The sequence below is a fragment of the Carlito syrichta genome, unplaced genomic scaffold, assembly GCF_000164805.1.
Source record: "Carlito syrichta isolate Samal-C Ts95f unplaced genomic scaffold, Tarsius_syrichta-2.0.1 Scaffold100616, whole genome shotgun sequence".
NCBI lineage: Eukaryota > Metazoa > Chordata > Mammalia > Primates > Tarsiidae > Carlito > Carlito syrichta.
Genome location: NW_007044712.1, coordinates 372901 through 394202, shown reverse-complemented (window position 1 = coordinate 394202; position 21302 = coordinate 372901). Strand labels below are relative to the sequence as shown.

Sequence of the window (21302 nt, the reverse complement as noted above, 5' to 3'; positions counted from 1 at the left end):
AAACAATTTGTTAGCAAGAGGTTTGTTGAACAACATAACTTAGAAGAATGAATTGCTGAAAAAAATGATCAACTCATGAATAGATACTTTAAATAGTCATTTTGTTTGTTTTATGTTTTGTTTTTAGATGTTTTGTCAATCTCCAGAATATTTTTTCTTTCATTCTTTCCTTTCTAATATATTTAATTTCTATTTTTAACTGTTTATTACTGTGTGTGTTTGTAATAGTAAAAATGTACCAAAACACACACAATAAGATAAAGCTTATGTGCAATAACAGATGATTGGTTACATGTACTCAAATACTAAGTATGGTATGATATAACTTCTGAATAAGGTACATTTGTAAGTATTATGTATATGTATGTGCAAAGAAATGTGTACGTGTATGAATGTGTGTGTGTGGTCTTCAAATAGGATGAAATATGCTGGAATTCTAATGTACTTTTTGTTTATCTACAACTTGTGATTTTCTTCTAAAGCATATAGATTATTTTATTTAAAGGTGGAAAGGATAAAATAAAAAATACTAAAAACTTTCAGACTAAAATTTTGGGGATTTTTTTCTTTAATTTATGAAGTTTGAGTTAATTCTTAGTCAAATATGTCCACTAAGATGCTAGGACCTGTTTTTTATTCTCCTCAAACACTATCTCAGGCCCACTATACAAAAAGTTATAAAATCATGATGCAGTGAAGGAAAACATTCTTTCTTTTAACCAATTTTTGCTCTTAATTCACTACAAACCTTCCCAAACAACTGTGGCCGGTACAATCCCCAACCACCGAGTATTACTTTTTTTTTTTCTTTTAAATAAATATACTTTTTGCATTTTCTAGTTCCTTCTGTATTTGGGTAGGGGCAGCAAAAAACAATATAACAAAAAAAGACAGCAATGCTCAAAGAAGAAAACAAAGCATAACACAACCATCCTAGGGCACTTCAAAAATCACTAGCACATGAGAACAAATAAACTCAGAATGGAATATCCACTTATGGAAAAAAAAAAGATTATTGATAGATCAATTTGCTTATAGCCAATTGGTTTTCAAAATTATTTTTTGGTTTTCAAAGTTGTTTTGAATTAGATTCTTTTCTGCAAGATGACCAGGAAGTGTTCTACAGTTTGGGAGCATGAATAAAAAAATAGTAAGTAGACTCAGAGTGAATCTTGGACGGAAGATCAAGAGATCAAGGACAATGTTATATAGGTCAACACGACATGTTTGAGGATTAAAGCAGGGAGTATTTTTAAGTTAAAGCTTTGGGTCAATCATCAATGTCAAGAACATCTAAAAGACAGATAGTGAGTACTGAACTTACCCAAGACAGCATCCCAGCCTGACCCTATATTGGGTGGGTCACTGCAGAGTTGCACTGGCCCTGTTCCCCTGCACAGACAGTGACTGCCATTGGCAGTGTCAAACTTGAAGATAAATAAGTACCACTCTAGCAGCATAGCAGTTAAACTTTACATTTTTCAACCTTTTTCTTTCAACATGAGTGCAGCTCATTTAAATGGAATACTGTCCTTGAGGTTAAACTAAACTCTACGCAGTTCTATTGTCCTTGGTGTCTTTCACTCATGGGATAATCTTAGGCGAATAATCAAAGAACTGGCCTGGCTTGAACTCACACTTCAGGGTGGTACCTTTGTGTTCTAACATGTTTGCAAGAGGCATCTGAGGGTTAGGATGCCAGATCACCAACATGGTTGCCTGACTGAAAGCAGAGGTAAATAATTGCTTCTCTGAGATTATTTCAAGTTTCCCCACAGAATTCTGTGTATTTCTCAAACTTCCATTTCATAGTATCTCTTTATTTATAGCAAAACATACCAAAATACCTGCAACTAGTCTGAGCTGATTCGAAATGACAGGTATGGGAATCCCCAGGTGATTTGCACCGAAGTTACATTTTCATACATCCCTGAGGGCAAATTCTGTGGCACCTCTCACCAAAATGTTCCAGCTTGCCTCATGGAGAGGACGACTGTGATTTCAATCTGGATATTACACATAAACAAAAGGAGTGAAAATAGCAACTCGCTTAAAGAAGTACCTTAGAAACCTGAAACACTTTAAGGAAGCTAAATTGGACTGATATGGATTTTCTTCCTTAATGTAGGAAAAAAATAAAAAAATAACACAGCAGGGGCTGAAATATATGACAAACAATCTGGAAACAGCTGTGCTGATTGCAATAGTCTCCCAATAATATACTGTTTGTATTCTCTTCTCAGTTTGATTCTTTGACTCCAGGAAGTACCAAAAGATAAAAAACATTTTCTTTTGGCAAACTGCTTTTAACATGATCAATTACCTTTCCTACTTTATGCCGTGCTATGGTTAGAATTATATGATTAATCTCTAACTCAAAGAGGTCTGAGGTATGTTCTTTTTTCTTCCTTTCTTTACAAAAAGCATCTTAGAATTGAAAAATGTGAAAAAGAAATTTCAAATATCAATAACAAGTGACTAATCTTTTTGGCAGTTACAGATGTTAACTTACTGAAAGGAAATGAAATACAGAATCATAAAGAATTTGTGAAATAGTTCGTAATTTTAATATGTTTCAGTCCCTGGCAACCAGAGTCTTCAGAGTATGTTGAAACCTCCAATTTTGCAGTCCAATTCTATGACCACAGAATCTTCCACAGATATTTATTAAGTGCTTATTAATAGTACTTAGTAATAGTAATTCTGATATTTCTTACATCTAAAAAATCATCTGGATTAATGTACGGTATAATGGTAGAGTTATAACTCTTTCTTTTTATCTTTTTCTAATTGAACAGCTAAATGGCCCAAATTCGTCTCTTTTCTCACTAAATTATAATGCTACCTTTGAACGTGTAACACATGTCCATGCATGTCCACATACATGTGTCTGTTTTTTGTTTTTTTTTTTCTGGATGTTCTATTTTGTTCATTTGATCTGTCCATTCCCATCCCTGTACCACATTGCAATAATTCTAATAATTTTATTAGTCCATTATTCTTTCTTCTCCTGAATTCCTTTAGACATTATTGTAACTCATTTATTCTTTCATATAAAATGTAAGTAATTTTGTCTAATTCTAGAAAAAACCAGCTCATTTTTATGGAAACTGCATCACATTTTAAACTTAATTTTGGGATAATTGGCATTTTAATATTGAGCTTTCCTGTCCAACAACACAATATATCTCTTCTCTATTCAAATTTTATTTCTTTCCTATGACTTCAGCATGTTACCTCTGTTTGTGTTTTCAGCTGTCCTCCTTCCCCAGCTTAATAGTAACAGTTCATCACCTGAATGAACCCTGGTCTTTCCTCTGTTTTCTCTGGGAGTCTTCAGCAAGGCAGGCAATGAGGACACCCTCTCTCCGGGTTAAGATTTCCTAGGCTTAAGTCCATATTCCTGCTTCCCGTTAGCCCTTTACTCAAGGCTCTTACTCACTTGTGGTATAGTTGTATCAATTTTTTGATCCCTTTTCTTCCTTTTACCTTTGCTCTACATCATTTGGCAAGCTGTATATTTAGTCCTTTGATAGGTGTCTCAATTTGACCAGGTTCGCAACCATTTCTGCCTTTCTTTTCTAACGAGTCACAAAGCATATTCAGGGATACATCCAGCTTGGGGGAAAATAGACTTAACAGGGTTCTCTTTAGATTTCAGGCACTTTAATTCATAGTCCTCCAACAGACAATAGAGTACATCTTACCGATTGCCTAATAAAAAGAGGAGAAATTGCTCTCTGAATGTCCTATAATTGGATCATGTCTTTGCTCACATGGTATTCAATAGGGATCCAGGATGATTTAAGGTTGGGTTTTAAAAAAATTCTCTTTATTAGTATGAGAAAGATATAAACCACAGTTAGGACATCAGAGGCTTTTCACTCCCATGATGGGCAGTAGAACTATCAACTCAGATTCCACATTTATGGTACCCTTTTAAGTGTCAGGTGGGGTACTTGGTGTTCCCTCAGATACTATCTGACTCAGCTTTTCAAAAGATAGCCATGAGTTCAGAAATTTGAAGTTAAAAGGTTATAAAAGCTTAAGTCTATGTATAAAAATTATTATAGGAGATAACTGTCATGTTTGGAGCTCTTGTGTGGTCCTTCAGACTGCCCCAGTCCTCCAGTAAAGGGGACAGGCTCCCAGGAATAAGACAGTATGGATGCTGGGGTTTATGAGGGAGACTGCATGGTTTCTTCATGCCACTTGCCATGAGGGCTGCTGGGGGCTGCTGGAAGCAACGCATGAACCATACACCCAAGTCCCCAGACTCACCTCAGAGTCTTGTTACTGTACCAAGCAGACCCAGGTTTACAATGACGATTACCATTGGCCACATCTCAGGCATGAACAGACACCACCAGGCATACTACAAGAAGGCAGATGCCACATTATTATTGACTCAGATGCAACTTTCACGAACCATAAAACAAAACTTAGCCTTCTAAAGATAGATTCAACTTTCTTGATGAATAAAACATCGGGTGACCAACCCAGACTGAATGCAGGTAGAAGAAAGGTAGAAGAATCCCCCAAACTCTGAGAATGGTCTCCAGACGGAGACCCTCCCAATGAGGCAGCGTCTGAGGCAGCATCTGACCCCTGACTGTCTGGCCAATGCCTCACACCATCTGCTCCTGCTGTCGATCTTGTAAGAGTATCAGCAGAACAAACTGCTTGAACATCAGACTGTATCTAAGACTCATCCTTGGATTCAGATAAAAGGCAAAGCTCCCCTTCCCCACAAGGCTGGTTAACTAGGACCACCTAAGAGCCCTGAACAATTAACTCAGAGCCAGTAATAACAGTAAGATAATTCCAGCAGGCATCATTTGTTGAATGTTTATTATACATTGTAATTAGTTGCTATACACAAATTTATCATCACTGACTTTCACAACGATAGCATGAGGTGTGTATATGTATACCCATTTTATAGATGGAAAACAAACAAGCAAACAAACAGAAGCAGGTGCTCTGACAGATTAGGTACCTTCCCTAAGACTGCACAGTGTAAATGACGGAAGGAAGAATTCAGTCTTCATCTGACTAACTTTAAATTTTGTGTTATTTTCAGTATAGTACACTGCTTTCATTCACCTCTATCATCAACGAATTCTAAGAAGCTTCAAGAAGTCTGGTAACCTGGTTTTATAATGCAAAACTCTACAAAGAGAAAATTAGAGAATTGGAAAACTTCTAGAAGTGAAGAAACAGAACTGAAATTGAAGGAAGAGAAAGGAAAACTATTTTTAAAAAAATCCCAAAACACCAAAAAAAAATTACCTCCACAAAATCCCAAATTAAATAATCTGGGGACACAAAGTAAAGAGGCAAATAGTTCTGTATGTTTCTCAATAATTTCTGAGTTTTTCACTGGATTGTGGCAGTAGGAAGGGTTAAACTATAGCACTCTATGCTGCTTAAAAATATTGAGAAAATTTCCCGGAAAGTTTTAGGGATGGAAGAAATATTTAGGAATCGTCACTTAGAGCTGACTTATGGGTATAAATAATGGGGGACCGGAAGGTGACAAAGTTGACCCAGTCAAGTGCTGGTTACTGGCAAAGCCCAGCATAGACCTCACTTATTCCTAACTCCTGGACCAGGAGACTGACAATTCCTTCTGTCTTTTCCCAAGGACATTTAGTGACACCTAAGAAGTCTCTCATAAATATGGATAAAGAAATGAAATCTCTTTGTTTGACATTGCTAAATTAGATGTCTAAATTTTACTTGTATATCAATTACTCATTTTTGCTTAATAAATTAGATATTAGATAAGTGTGTGTCTGAGAGATGATCATAGTTTGGTCAGAGAGACAGAAATGAAACAACAGAGAAAGTATAATGTGATAAGACTGCTCAAGTGAAATGGGAGCCCAGAGACCCCCTAACCTAGCTGGGCTTTAGAAAGAGTCAGACATGGTTTCTAAATCAGGTATTTTTTAATTCAGTCTTGATGGATGCCTAGGAATGAGCCAGGTGAATGAAGGAGGAAAAGTTATTTCAGGTAAAGGGACAGAGTCTACCATCAACATGAACTCTCTAGAGAAGTATCAAATAGCTTAGTTTGATTACACAGGAGTCAGGAAACAAAGGCAACAGTAACCTAATTTACTCTACTCCCTGCTTTTGTAAATAAAGTTTTATTGGAACACAGCCATGCTTATTTCTTTACATGGTGGGTATGACTGATTTTGTACAACAAGGAGACAAGTAATCGCCTCTGAGATCCTACGACCCATAAAGCCTACAATATTTACTATCTAGCCATCTACAGGAAGTTATTAGCTAAGCCCTGCATTAGAATAGATAGAAGTGGGGGCAGATTACATGCTGTTGACCCATGGGCTTCATCTGGTTGCCATGTGTTTTTTTTGGCCTGTTCCTTGTCCTTTTATCTACTTGTTTAAAATAAAATATGAAATATGCTCAACATTTTTAAATGAAGAGATTTCACATTTAAAAAATCCAGACTCTTAGCTTCTCTTGACCTATCAGCTCTATCAGTTTTCTGCTTTGCAAAAGTTAGAGAGTTGAGTAGCAACAGCCTTCAAATCCGGCACGAGTTCTCCATTTTCCCACTGTCCTCCCACTCTCTCCCAGCCCACTTCACTTATCTATCTGCCTTAGCCCTGCAGGAATCTAAGTTTACAATTTTTGAAGAGGTTGGAGATAAAGGTAGCGGTGATTCACTGACTGGCTAGGAATTCTTTGTTAAGGAATTTGGACTTGATCCTGAGATGCCGGGGAGCCACTGAAGAGTTTGAAACAGCCCTCTGACCTGACAAGACTGGTCTTTTAGGGAACGAGACTGATAGTAACTTTGAGAACAGACTAGAGGACAGAGAGACTGGAGGCGGTGAGACTAGTTAAGAGGCTTTTAAAGAATTCTGGGAAAGGATTGAAGAAGCCCTTAAAGTAGTATCAGAGGGAAGGTAAAGAGGATATGGATCCTAGGAATATTTGCAAATGGCAACCAAAAACACAGTTGGAACTGAGATGCATTCCTAGGATTTCTCAGAATGCAGGACTAGTGGGAGGAAAAGCATTAACATCTACCATTTCCTGAGTCCCCTTATAGAATTCTTAGCAGAGAACTAAAGTCAGTAAGGCATAGGGCTACTTTGTCTGACTGACTGACTAAGCTTGTGTTAGGGAGTTTTATACATCAGGAGCTTTGAGGATGACAGAAGTGGGATAGGATAGAGAAGCACTTTGGAAGAGACTATTAAAAAAAAAAGTATCTGAAGCTGGGCTCGGTGGCTCAGCCTGTAATCCCTTGCCTTTGGGAGGCTGAGGTGAGCGGATTGCCTGAGCCCGCGGGTTCGAGACCCGCCTGGGCAGCGAGACCTCATCTCTACAAAAAATCAAAAAATTAGCCGGGCGTGGTAGCGCGCATCTGTAGTTCCAGCTACTTGGAAGGCTGAGGCGGCAGGATCGCCGGAGCCCAGCAGGTAGAGGCTGCGGTGGCCGGGAGCGGCCACTGCACTCCAGTCTGGGTGACAGAGTGAGACTCCAACTCAAAAAAAAAAAAAAAAAAGTATCTGGTGCAGTGGCCATGGCCTTCCATAATAGGGGTAGAATATCAGGGAGGCTGAAGGGAGAAAGGGCTTTGTCAGGAACCCCAGGGTCCAATGTGCATCCCAGATCTATAGAAGACTATAGATACCCCCAGTGGCTCAAAGATAGTGCAGAATTCACGTGCCTCTTTCTTAATTCTGTCTTTAAAACCAATGGTGATTTCTGATGGCAAGAGACATGGTGCCTTAGGAGCAAGCTGGCACTCTAACAAGAGAATCACCATTCTTCTCAGCCTCCTCAGAAGCACCACAGGGCAGTCATTTCTTGCCTGGTGGAAAGACCCTCATGAGCCTTCAAATGTTCTCATCTAACAGTGAGAAGTATCACCTTACAAAATTGAAATGCCACTTTCCCTTGTGAATACAGAGGTAATCTCAAAACAACTATTTATTTGAAGAAGAAAAAAAGCAAGTAGATAGAATTTCCTATGTATTCTGGGCTAGTGTTCTCCAAATGGAGAATGAAAGACACAGAGGGTTTAGGCCATTTCTCTGAGGGGAGAAGAAATGGCAGTTTCCATGAAGCATCACATCAAAGGGACTGTGAAACTACCATATGCTGTATTTTGAAAACTGGAATAGCATCCTCAGTCAAGCTCATCACAACAATGCTGAGAATCTTACAGAAGAAAAAGAATGTTTCTTTAGCAACTCACAAACTTCTATCTAACTCATTCAGAGGAGTTGCTGAGGGAATTTTCTAAACCCCGTATTTGTTTGATATTATAGAGAGATGTTGAAGAATGTTCACAAAAAGTAACTGAAAGACGAGGGAAAGCAACGAGGCTAACTAGAAAATGCTGTCACTCTAAAGAGTACATCGTTTTTGAAGCAAAATCCCAGACAGTGCTCAGTTTTTTAGAGAACTGGTAATAAGTGCTCTAAGCAGAGTAATTTTATTTGTGTATGTGGGAAAAAAGAAAGAAAAGGCATTTCCAAACAGTAACTAATATTTAGAAAGGAGGATTACTCAGAGCAAAGCAGAACCATTATGCTTGTCTGATGAAAACAGGATTTTCAAATTTGCAAAAATTTACATTTTATACATAATGCACACACATTTTCCATGCATAGCAGTCAAATATTAAAATCTTTACAGAAGCTTTTATTTAGTATAATGCATGTGTACAATGTTTTTGCACTGCCCTAAATAAAAATTCATTCCATGGTGTCATGCTGTGTCAATCCTGAGGAAAGGCACATAAATCCTCATCTTACCAGGACAATAGCTTTGGGTAAGAGGATCAACTAGTCCTCCTTAATCTCCACGACCCCCAGCTGACTCCAGAGGGCCACCTGCGTGGCTAGCAGTTTGAAGAAAAACAGAGTTGAAGCGCTTCTAAGCATGGTCTTTTTTCTCCCAGCATCTCAGCAACTCTGGCCCCACCAACAGAAAAGGCCAAATAATAAATACAATTTTCGGCCGGGTGTGGTGACTCAAGCCTGTAATCCCAGCATTTTGTGAGACCGAGGTGAAGGAATTGTCTGAGTCCACAGGTTCGAGACCAGCCTGGGCAAGACCTCATCTCTACAATAAATCAAAAAATTAGCGGGTATGGTGGCACATGCCTGTACCCAGCTATTATGATGACTGTGAGCATGCCACTGCACCCCAGCCTGGGCGATGGAGTGAGACTCCAACTCAAATAAATGACAAAGAGACCATCTTAGTAAATTTTTACAAAGGTTGCGCTTGTATTTTGCTGAAGGTCAGATAGGTTATGGAACTTGTCCAGGAGCATTAGGAAGAGGCAGAGGTGGAACTTCAGCTCAAATTGTCTTTGGGTGCCCCCCAAACCCTCCCACTGAACCCCTTATCACAGCTGTGTCTTAGCCATGAACCAGTAGTGAAAGGCTGAGAGAATCCCTCTTCCCCTGGTAGCCCCTGTCTCTGGGAATCAAGCCATGGTCCTTTGGCTCATTGCAGGGAGTGTCCTATTCTTATAGACTATCTTTGATCTCTTTCTTTTGACATTTGTTCCATTCATCTCACTTTGAAATGTATCATACATCTGATCCATCCTAAGTTCTGCCACTTTCTAGCTGATGGGATTGGGGCAAGCAGCTTAGCCTACCCGAGCCTCAGTTTTCTCATTATTAAGTGTGGATACAAAGTGTAGCATAGTTGTTGGGAGGACTGAATGAGATGGTTTATGCAAATCACTTATCGGCATGTAACACATAGTAAATACTCAATAAATATTAAGATTAAAAAATCAGCAGGGGGCTGGGCCGCAGTGGGTGAGTAGAGTATTGTTATTGTACCCATAGGGAGCTCTGTGGTGGCAGACTCGGACAAGCACCTGGAAGTGGTGGACAAGGCACCGGGGGCCCCCATGGGCAGATGTGTGGGCACCCAACCCGACTCCATAGACAGCCTCAATGAGAACTCGGAGGGCACTGGATTTGCTCTAGGTAGTAACCAGCATTTGAAAAAAAAAAAAGAAATGACCGATGAACCAAAATGACAGATGGACAACTGGGCAGCAAGAAGGACATATTTTGGAATACTGAACCAGCTTTTGAAGTCTGTAAAGAGATTTGGGATGCCTTGAAGGCTGCTACGGGTGGTTTTGAGAGAAATGATTGTGAACTGGCACAAGCAATCCTCAATGATGCAAACATAACCTTGCCACATGGTGCACTTACAGAGGGGAATGATGAACTGGAGAACAGGTATGAGCCTCCAGTCTATTGCTCAGCACCACAAGTCAGCAGCATAGAGACTCTGAATATCCCTGAGCCACCCTCCAATTCTAAAAAGGAATGTCAGCTCCATTTGCGCCTTTCCACAGGCAAAGCCCTCAAACTTGTGGTGTGAAGCTCAGACACAGTATTCTATACACAGAGGTGGTTACATGCAGCAGGAGAGGAACTGGGTTGTCAGTGGTGGTTCTCTTCTGGCAGACCCCGCACTGACAAAATGAAATTGGAAGAGCTGAAGACCCAAAGGACTGTGTTATACAGGTTATAGTGAACCCCCCTTTGCAAAACCCAGCCCCAATGGAGAACTGAATCAATTCTATTGACTGGTCCCCAGATTACTCCCACTCCTTTTAATTGTTGTTGCCATTTCCTACTCCGTGGTGTGAAATTCATTTGCACTTCTCTGAACGCCCTATGAATAGATTTAGTTCAGAGGAGTTACCAGTGAAAAATTCCATCTGTGAATGAGACCAAGAAAAATAATTCATAAAATACAAAAAGAAAAATCAAATTAGCCAGAAGCTGGTAATAGACAAGCTTGGGTGGAGATGACATTTGCTTCTCCAATTAAATTGTGAGCTACCAGGAGGGCAGACCATTATTTATTTACTGTGTCTGTATTTGATGTATTTAATTTATCTAATTTAACATATTCTGTATCTTATCCAGGGGCCTCCCCCAAATATATGCCAATCCCATCTAAATATCTTTAGGAAAACAGGGCTTTCTCACTATAACCTCTTAGAAGGCACATGGTTTTGTTTAAAAATGTGAGCAACCAGGGGCCAGAAGCTATTTTCCTAAGGGAAATCTGATGGAGGATGGAGAAACCAAAGGATAAAAGCATAGAGAGAGTGTGGATACTCTTCCACTTATGATGAAGTTATGTCTCAATAAACCTATCTGAAGTTGGAAATGTCATTAAGTCAAAAATGCATTTAATATATCTAACCTAGCAAACATCATAGCTTGGCCCAGCCTACCTTACACATACTTAGGACACTTATAGTCACCTACACTTGGTCAAAATCATCAAACACAAAGCCTATTTTATAATAAAGTGTTGAATGTCTCATATAATTTGTTGAATACCGTATGGAAAGTGAAAGACAGAATGGTTGCATGGGTACTTGAAGTATGGTTTCTGCAGAATGAATACTGCTTTTGTACCACTGTAAAGTCAAAAAATCATTAAGTCAAATCATCATACGTAAGAGACTGTCTATACTATAATGACTCACTGTATAATACTTAATGTTAGTAATATGGACGATGGAGACATATTTGAGTCATTTAAATTGATTATTTCTGTTAGAGCAATCATTTTCTGAACTGTGAAATAATTTTATGAAGTATACTTTGGTGGTATGTGAGTTACATTATGTAAAATTAGGAGGCATTTAGTCAACTCTCTCATTTTACAGATGCCATGAATCAGGCCCAGAGAATGCATTTAAATATGTGTATGAAATGTTACAGTCAAAATTGTTTTATTTTCTCCAAGATTAATGCATTCAAAATCTCTTGTGCAAAAAAAAAATTAATGTAACTTGGTTAAATATTTTTATTTTGCCAAAAAGATTAAAATAGACCCAGATACCATCAGCAGAGGAGATTCACTATCGGTGTCTAATTAAAATCATTTTTGAGTAAACTCATATGCATCCTTCTGTTTTCTTCTGGAACACTGCATGTACAGTAGTCACCTTTGAGATGATATCAAGAAATAAAGTAACATGTTGTAAAAGTAACTAACTTCAATCAGTTACCACAGGGGGGAGCACTGCAGAAATAAATGTTCTGTCCAACATCAGATTATCAATCAATTAATGGATAACCATTAAGCTTGACAGCTCATCTGATCCCTAAACTACTCACTCAACAACTATGTATTGAACATCTACTAGTGCAAGGAACTGTCCTGAATGATGAGGATATGTGAGGAAAGCAGATATTGTCCCTGCCCCCTTGGAGTTTAAAATACATTTGAGATAATAGGTAATAAATGAGTAAACAAATAAATACATAACTACAAATTGTGATAAGTGCTGTGATCAGGGCACAGTATTTAGGGTTGACAGCATTAAATTTGTATATAGTAAAATATTATATACTTTTGATATAAAATTCAAATTTAACTGGGCATTCTACATTTTTATTTGCTAAATCTGGCAACCCTACCAGTATAAAAAATAGTGTGTGTATGTTTGTGGTATGTTATGGGGACAAGGGAGAGACCTACTGGATAGGATAGTCAGGCAAAGCTCACCTCCAAACACTCCATTTAAATTGAAATTGGACAGATGAAAAAGAGTCATCCAGGTAAAAAAAGGGGTGGGATGGCGGTATATTGCCGTAGGTAAAGATAGGGGTAGAGAATGACAGCTAAAAAGAATAGGATGTTCAAAGATTCTGAGGCATTCATTCGCTCAACAAGTGTTTATTGAGTCTATTATAAGTCAGTCATCTGGCACTGGGGATTCAATGGTGAACAGAACAGAAGCACTTCCCATCTCCATGGAACTGTAAGTCTGAAGGACCAATTGAGGATGTCAAGATACAGTTACAGATAAATCATTTTCAGCAAGGGATGAAAGATAATCCAACTATGCCGTTTTTATTTCCTTAGCTGTTAATATGAGGCTTAGGGGAAAAAAAATCAAAATGTATGTTTTTTGTTGAATTCAGCAACAATTTGCCCTCAACTTGGCCAGGAGGGGGAAAAAAAAGAAAGAAAGTAGAAAAAAAAAAAGAAAGAAAGAAATGAGAGATAACCTTTTGTTATCCTTTACAATTATTGTCTTTGGATTACTTATCACAGAAATGTCTCAAACTCAGTGAGAAATGAAGTGAACAGAAATCTAAAGAGAGTTCAGATGTATTTACATAACTCCTTAAACCAATCAATTCAAGTGGGAGAAAAAAAGGGCAAAACCTAGAAAAACAACAGAAAGCAACCACATGTCTGATTCATTGTATGCCAGGAATAGCAGAGATGCTCTAGATATGTGAAAGAAATGAAAACATGGAGAACTTCTAGCAATGCAGCCTCCTTCTAGGAAGTTCCAGGATAACCACAAATGCTGTACACTTTAGTGAGTTGTCTTTTTGCTCTGAACATGTTGGTTTATTTTGAGTGAAGAAGTGATTCTTGTGGATAAGAGCACAAAGTCATTTATTTTATCACAGAAGCTAAGGTAGATTCTTTCTGCCTTGACTTTTATTGTTGAGATTTTTTAGATAATATCTACTTCATTAAAGACAATGCAGTTCATGGGGAAAATGATCAGAGTTTAGCTCTCAAGACCTGAATTGAGTTCACTATGTGAAAATTTAAGGGGAAAAATGGAATTCTGTTACAGTTCATTTTTAAAATGTGCTCATTTGAAGAAATTTTAAAAATGAATTCACATTTCAATGTCTTCTGAATATTATAGACTTTGCTTAAAGTATATTTCTTTGGAAATGCCCCTCCCTAAGATTGTTTATCAATTAATAGCCTAAAACAAAATCTGATAGGATGATGATGATATGCTAATTAATCATTCAGAGACTAGCTATATCAAACTAACCTTAAATACATGTGGTAGTCTATTTCTTCAGTTTGTTGTTATTTTGGGGGACTCGATATTATATTTAGTATATTTGCTATATCTCTCAGATTCACATCAATTGCAAATATGACAAGCCTGTCCCATGATCCCAGTTACTAATAAAAATATTAAACAGAATAAGTCTTCCAATAGCACTTTATGCCAAGCTACTAGAAATATTGAATTTTATTGCTAAATAAATCAATATCCAATTACTTAATTTTGCCTACATCTAACTCTAAATTCTCCAAATTAGTTCACAAGTTTCTGATGAGAGGCCAAGTGCTTTGAATAAATCCAAACAAAATTTAGTAAGGATTAAAAATAATCCCGCATTTGGGTCAAAAATTCTCATGTACTTTTGAAAACATAGAAGCAAACTCGTTTACAAGAGAGCAACCAGGATGATGAAGGGAATCAGAACTATGTCTTATAGTAGGGATTTGCAGAGGAGAAAACATTTCATTCTTTTTGATATTTTTACTTTTTTAATACTTAAGCAGCTTTCATATCAAGGAAAGGATGCTCTTCTTCAATACTAAGGGTGGCAAATTCAAATTTCTACAGGATTTGGGCAGGCAATGTGAGTGAGAACAACCTTGCTCTTTTACATTTCTTCCTTTGATAGAGGCATGAGTATAAGAAATGTTGCCTTTTTTCTTAACCCTTCCATAAAAAAACCACTGTGTAAACTCAATAATCCATGACAAATGGTGCCTGGGCTCAGCTGGGAGGTGTTGTGCCTAGGTTAGAAAAAGGAACAGCTGTTTCTTATGCCAGCAAATTATTGTCAGGGGAGACGGATCTATGCTGTCCCAATATCACTACATCTTCCAGTTTTTTCAAAAATCTGTGTTTTTATGTAAATTCTCTTGATTTTTAAAATTTGGGCACTTCCAAATTTTTCTAAAAACACATTTTGCCAGTCAACATGGGGCAGACCCAACAAAATATTGGCTGCTAGTTACTCTGTGATTCCCAGAAGTTGGCTCAGAACCAATGGCTTGAAGATGTAGGGAGGCAGGTAAGAGATGATGGAAGGAAGAACCTGCTGCTCCTCTAAGTGTCCTGCTTTTCCCTTGAGATTGCCAAACTTGAGCTGAGTGGTCTCATGCTGATCATACCGAAAATCAGTTCTACCCATGACTGGATTATCGATCTTTAACTTCCTGTCTCACTTTAAGAGTCTATGGTTTCAAATAAAGCTTTTTTGAGGGTTCAGAGAAGGGAATCTGTAGCTAGAAAATTCTTGTGAATGTTTGCCAGGGAGATAGGATGTGATCTCAGCTTTGCAAAAATGATTGCCATTTGGAGACAGGAAATGGAGGGAATTTCTGGCTGATAAAACAGCAGGCACAAAAGAGTATAGGTGGAAATGAGAGTGGCATGAGACAGAGATCGCAATGAAATGATTCTAATGGAAGTGGAAGATTTATGGCAATTAAACCTAGGGGTCACGAACTGGCCACATTCAATTATGCTGCGCCATCACACTGTTTAAAATTAAAATCGAGTCCAAAGCACTTTTGGAGGGCAGGTACCGTCCACTTGACCCCACCACTTGGGCCTTGACCCCACCACTTGGGCCTTGACCCCACCACTTGTCTTGTGTCCTGGACCATCACTCATGTACATTACCTGACTAGCCCCCAAAGTACTTAGGTCTTCCAACCTGGCAATAAAATTTGATTTTATGTAAATTTATCTTCCTGAGACAAGTTCATGGTACATAAATCTAATATCATGTTAACATTATTACATGGTTAGGAATTTGTAACTTAAAAAAATATGTATTCTAAATGGAAAATTGGGGTTTGGTTTGAAGCTAAAGAAAATTTTCATTTATGTTTTTGTAAGTCCACATATTGAGTGATCTGTCTCATATTTGGTTGAATGCACAAGATGTTCCCATGGTTTAGGAAACTGAAGTAGTTATTCCATAAACCTGGACACAATTCCGAGCGGGGTCTCAGGACTCTGTTAGGTCTAGTTAGGCTTGTTCTGTTCCAAGTCACCAAACTAATCAGTTAAACAACTAACTGGTTGTTTGGCCAAAGTTTTCAATCAATTGTTTTGGCATCAGAGACATATGCATTCCTAGGTTTTACTCTCATCATTTAAAGTCAGGTTTTGGTGTCACAGAAATACTTTGTGCTTATATAAGACTTTTACAAACATCTCCCTTTGGATCCTCACCATGTACTGATTCATTCATTCATTAATAGATAGAGGTTCACTAATAATAAAGGGCCAACTATTATGCCAGTTGGAGGTGATCTGGATACAGCAGTAAACACAACTTAATACTTCTATTAGGTGAGCAGGGGAGATATTTTTATTATCATTAAAAATGTATTTATTGCTGAAATTATTTTTATCATAGAAGTAATGCAGTAATATACTTTCTGCCTTAAAAATGAAGACAATGCAAAAACATGTAGAGTAAAAAGCCATTTCCTTATATTTGTATGCATTTCTATACAGATGATAATCTTTTGTATAAGTGCTATTATATTACACACCACGCATTTTCAAAAACTTTATTTTATAAATTAAAAGGTCTTAGAGCTTTTTCCATGTCATGCACTTTTAAAAGACTCCAAAGTTTTCCACAGTTTGTATGTAACACAATATATTTAATCCCTTTCTCATCAATAGACATCTTGACTATTTATATTTTTTTGTTTTTCTTATGATGATAAAATGTATGTAGCTTTGTTGATGTAAGCAAATATTTGTTGAGGTAGATTACTATAAGTAACTTTGTGGGGTATATTGAAAATTTTGGCTGATATTGTATTGATAGAGAGTATTCTTATCAGTACTAAACATCAATAGCTATACATATACGTACACAGACATATGCAAAGGGAGATGGGTAAATTTACTTGTTGATATTTTTAATTGTATTATCTTTTTCACATTGATTTGTAGGTAGTCATTATGTATTTAAGATATTAAGAGATGGGATGTGGTGGCTCAAATCTGTAATCTCAGCACTTTGGGAGGCTGAGTTGGGAGGATTACTTGAGCCCAGGAGTTCGAGACCAGCTTGGGCAAAATAGTGAGACGTTATCTCAACAATAAAAAAATATAAAATAAAATTTTTAGTTGGACTTGGTAGCACGTGCCTGTAGTCCCACCTTCTTGGGAGGCTGAGGCAGGAGGATCGCTTGAGTCCAAGAGTTCGAGACTACAGTGAGCCATGATCATGTCACTGCACTCTAGGCTGGGTGTCAGAGTGAGACCCCCCACTCAAAAGCATTTTTTAAAAAAGATATTAAGACTGTGAAGGATATTGCAACTATTTCTTCTAGTCTATTATTTGTCTTCTAAAATTTGTGTGTACTTAAATTGCCTAATCTTTTTCTTTATTGTTTTTAGATTTTAAATCTTATTTAGGAAGACCCTTCACATTCCAAAATCTTAAAAAGCCTCCTGATGTTTTTATAGTTTTTTTTAGCATTTAGCTCTATAACACTTCTAGATTCCTTTTCAGGAATTATGTGAATTAGGTTTTCTCCCAAAGGATTAGCCGATTGCCCCCACACTATTTTTTAAAACACAAAACGTGTTGCTTTTCTATTGCAAGAACAATGGCTTGGGTTTCACAATCTTTCCTTCAGAAGTGAGAATGTGCTGCTTTTCCATCTTTTGAAATTGAATGTCACTGTGGTCAAGCTGAAGGCCAAACTGATTATTTCTGCTCTTGTAAGTGACTTGAATTTTCTGCCTAGGTGCCCTAATAATTCTTTCCTTAAGTTTGAAATTCAATAACTATACCAGATTAGCTCATTATGCTGATAATTCCAAGTAAAATTTTCCTGGAATCCAATAGGTCTTTAAGTCTTTCTGTTGATTTCAGGAGAAAATTGTTTTACTAAGTTCTAAGATATTTTCCAAGTATTTTCTTCTTCACAACCATTCAAACGTCATTCATTTCTATCATATTTTCTATAGTCATTATTATATCTTTGTGCTTTTTCTACTCGGTTTTGTGTTACTTCCTCAAGTATATCTTCTATGTTCCTAACAATGTTTTTAGAGATGTTCATTTTATTTTTACTGCCTCTAGAATGCCTTTTGTCTCTTTTGTGATTTTATTTATCTCTCCAGCTTTTCTCTTGAGCATTGTCAGCATAATTTTAATCACGCTAATTAATTCTCATCTCTTCTATGAAATTTTGAGAAAATTTGACAAAGAGAGAAAGAGACAGAGACACACACACACACACACACACACAGAGGGGGAGAGAGAGAGAGAGAGAGAGAGAGAGAACTATATTGTCTGTAAGTCCTTCACGATAATAAAGACCTTTTGTCTAAAATTTTCTGTAATACATTGATAAATTTGGTTGGAAATTGTGGGCTCTTCTTTGGCTTTAATTTCCTCCACTATTAAAAAAAATGTACTTTTCAGTTTTCATGAACATGTGCCACTTTCTCCTTTTTGATTATTACTCATCTTTTTTAAGGATTGGCTATTTATTAAAGAATAGTAGAGGGAAAGAAATGAAATAGGGTGGAGTAAGCTGAGGCTGACTGGAGTTTTAATTTGGGTTTTGTTCTGGTTATCTATTGTTGCATGGCAAACCACCCTACAACCCAGCAGCTTAAAATAACAATCAGTTATTTTGTTCACATTTCTGCAAATTGGGCAGGGTTCAGCGGATCCAGTTCCTTTCTGCTCCACGTGGTATAGCTGGGGCAGCTCGAGTGGGGTTGCAGGATCCACTTCAAAGATGGATCGCCCACATGTCTGGCAAGTCCTCCTGGCTGTCGCTCCCTCTCCAGGTGGAACTCTCCACAGAGCGACTTGGCTTCCTCACAGCCAGGTGGCTGGGTTCCAAGAGTAAGTTTTCCAAGGGATAGGAAGTAGAAGCTGCTGGTTTTTAAAGATCTGGGCCTGGAAACTGGCACAGCATCCCATTCTCTATATTCTATACATTCAAGGAGGTGGAAGGACAGACCCACTTCTGATGGGAGGAGTGTCAACGAATCGGGGGCCGTGTTTCAAAACTGCCACAGGTTGTCTCAAGCATCTGTCGCCAAAGCTGTTATTTCCTTTCTATTGAAATACATCTTTTCGTGGTTCATGGCATTCAAATTGGGGTGGCATAAAGAAGAGCTCCATAAAGTGAGATGAATTATGTTTTAAAGTGGAAATTGCTGTCCTGACCTTTTCATGCAAATATCCCCCCTAGCAGTTACCCCGTTTAGAAAACTGGGTTGTGTCAGCCTGATTTCTATTTGGCTGCCATTTTGAATAGTCAGACTGTTTCCCCCATTTCTCCCTTGACTTAACTTATTTCTCTATCTTAACTGCGCTCTAAACAGAATATTGGCTGTTTTTTTCAGTCATGTGATGTGATGCCAGGTTTGAGAGAAACTGACTTGGCTCAGCTTCTTACCATCTCTTGTTTAAGATTTCACATCATTCAGTAGTGACACTCATAACTTAAATATTTTATAGTTTATCATTTGGAGGGTGTGATTACTTCCCTGTTTCAAGGGCTATGACATTTTTCTCTCAATTTTTTAGTGCTCTTAGCTTTCGTTTGTTTTGAGGGAGTCTAGTAGAGTAAAAATATTTTATTCTGCTATCTTAAGCAGAAGCTCCATATGAACTGTAGAATCGCCTTAAAAATCTGTGGGAATTTTAGAAGTGAGGTTCCACTGAAGATATAGTTTATTTAGGGGAGTTGGCTACTTTGCAATAGTGAATCTTCCCAGTTTAACATAGGTTCTCCTTATTTCTTGAGATTGTCTTTTTGGTCCTTTACTCAAGTTTTTTCTTCTCCGATATACTGTATATTATTTAGATTTTAAAATGCTATTGTAAACAAAATAATTTTCCCATTACATTTTATCATTAATTGTTGTTGAAGTCAGGGAAAGAAAGCTATTGATTTTTGTGTGTCAATCATCTGTCCAGTCAGATTTCTGTGTTCTCAAATATTTTGCCATTTGCGTCTCTTGTGTTTTCTAGGAAGACAATTATATCAGCTCATTTATTAAGTATTTTATTTTTATTTTTCTATTTTAAATATCTATGATTTTATATTTTGAATTTCAATTCATCACTAATGTGTGACTATAATGGCCTTTTAGATTCATCTTAGTAAGCATTCATACATGTTTTTCTACAGTCTCATTTCCTCATAAAGTTTATCTTATCTGCTTCATAACCTATAGCTTCAGCATAACTCATGTCTCAAATCCCAAGAGAGACTTGTATTTTTTAAGGAGAGAATAGATAATGTATTCAAAAACTGCCATCTTGATGAAATGAAAAAGCCAACCTGAAGAAGTTGACTGACTTCTTCATTGGCCTAAAGTTAGTAATGACAGAGTAGCATCCAGATGCCCAGGACAGATTTTCCTTCTCCATGGAGCAGTGAAACACACACTATCTACCTCTGAGGTGTGTTCTAAGATTAAAGCTTTTCCTCCAAAGTTTTTATCAGAATTACTAATACAAAGAAAGTTGAATGCATGTATGTATATCTGTATATTTTTACTTTTCATAATTTTTCTTTTAAACTTACTAATGGAAAACTAAAAGTGGACAGCTATGAGACGTTATCTAAAAATCTAAATAGTCAACTGTCCCATAAGTGAGAATTGAATCCATTTGGAAGATATTCAGAGCTCCATAAAAGCAAAGAGGCAGCGAAGATGGAATAAAGATGAAAAAGGATAAAACTCCAAACATATTAGGGTGAAGATTTAAATTAATGGCCCAAAATATGGCTTACTCACATTAATGGTATTAGATCAAATTTGACCATTTAACTGCCATTCTGGAAATAAGCCATTTGGCACAGACTTCAGAATTTGATTTTCATATATCCAATTTGAATTAATCACCTATGGAATAATCAGATGAAAGAAACTACATTATGATTCTGATACTGCATGATCATGCCAGCAAAGGGTTGTCTGGATTTTATGCGTTTCATTTCATATAACAATTTACTGGGCACTCCACTATCTTTTGAAATGAGAAACTTGCTGTTAACCCATGAAAAACACCTAAATGATGAAAGAATTTCTCCCTTTTCCCCTTCAACACTGCCTGCCATTCTGGCAATGACAAAAATGACGCATTTGAGGACCCCGGGGACAGGAAAATTGATAAGAGCTCCCAACTTCTTTCCCATAAACAACCGATATTTTAAAGCTATTAAAACAGGAGCTGGGCATTCAAAGACGGTTCATTTATCATCTAATAGCTGGCGAGGGTGTGAAGCCCTGCAGTAAGGTTCAGAAAAATGGGCCCTGAGTTCACCCTCTGTTGCTGAACAGCTGCTCTTGCCCTAAGTTTTAATCAGATTCCCTAAGCATTACATGCCCCAGTAAGGCAGAGCCCACATAAAACCTGCAATAAGCCTGCCATGTAAATTCATTA

At 37.4% G+C, this 21302-nt stretch overlaps 1 protein-coding gene and 1 pseudogene across 1 annotated transcript in view; one reads left to right on the top strand and one right to left on the bottom strand.

The window, feature by feature from the left end:
* The window catches only part of SLC9A9 (solute carrier family 9 member A9), a 621198-nt gene that overhangs the window by 377110 nt on the left and 222786 nt on the right, over positions 1-21302 (bottom strand). The gene's annotated exons all lie outside the window — the stretch shown is intronic.
* Positions 9929-10607, top strand: LOC103266523 (annotated as a pseudogene).